Below are 1,350 nucleotides of genomic sequence, written 5' to 3' on the forward strand. Positions count from 1 at the left end.
AAAAAAAAAAAAAAAAAAAATTAACTCAGCATTGACAATTATGTGGAACAGAGTAACCAGCAGAACCACAAAAAAAAGAGCACAGAAAAATGACAGCAATCAACTCATACCCACACTGAATACTGATAATTACACTGAATACAAATGGAATACATGCACCAGTCAAAAGACACAGTAGTAGAACAGATAAGGAGCCCTGTAGCGTAATGGATTACAAAGCTGGGCTGCTAACCCCAAGGTCAGTAGTTCAAATCTACCAAGAGGTCCATGGGAAAAAGATGAGGCTACATAGGGTCACTACAACTCGAATGGATAAGAAAAAAGAATCCTTCAATATATTACTTATAAGAGACACACCTTAAAAATCAAAGGCTGGAAAAAATATATCTCAAACTAATAGCAAATAAAAGTAGGACAGGCAATATTAATTTCTAATAAAATCTTTTTTTTAACACAATCAACCAATTCAGCCTCAAAGACTTGTAGAGAACACTCAATCCAACAACAGAACACTCAATCCAGTGCACATGGAACAGTCTCCAGAATAGACCATATGTTATACCACAAGGCATGCCATAATAAATTTAAAAGCAAGGAAATACTATAAAGTATCTTCTCAGATCCCAAAGCCATAAAATTATAAATCAACAATAGGAAGATCAAGGGGAAAAAATCAAATACATGGAAACTTGTATTAAAAATCACTGCTTGTAAACTACTGGGTAGTAGAAGAAAACAAAAAAATTCCTTGAATCAAACAAAAATGAAAACACAACATACCAAAACTTTTGGAACACAGCAAAAGCAGTGTGCAGAGAACAATTTTTAGCAAGCAAAAAATGCACAAATACGAAAAGAAGCAAGAACTAATATCAACATCTTAACATCTCTAACAATTACAAAAAGAACAGCAAATAAAGGCTACACACATCAAAAAAGAAATAATAAAATTTGGAGCATAAATAAATGAAACAAAAAACAACAGAAAGAATCAATAAGACAACAAATTGGCTCTTTGAAAGGATTAATGATGATTTTACTGACAAAGTACTAGCAAACCTACCAAAAGAAAAGGAGGAAAAGATGTAAATAACATGCGTAAGAAATGGAATGGGTGGCATCACAGCAGAACCAATGGAAATAAAGGATAAAAACAAAGTACTATGAAGAATTGTACTCCAACAAATTTGAAAATCTAGAAGAAATGGACAAATGTCTATAAACATACCACTTACCTAAACTAAGAACAAGGCACCAGGAATTGATGGAATAAAAATTGAAATCTTTCAAGAAAGTGAGGCGGCACAAGAGGCACTCACTCATCTCTGCCAAGATATTTGGAAGACAACT

This window comes from Chrysochloris asiatica, unplaced genomic scaffold (genome assembly GCF_000296735.1).
Source record: "Chrysochloris asiatica unplaced genomic scaffold, ChrAsi1.0 scaffold00106, whole genome shotgun sequence".
NCBI lineage: Eukaryota > Metazoa > Chordata > Mammalia > Afrosoricida > Chrysochloridae > Chrysochloris > Chrysochloris asiatica.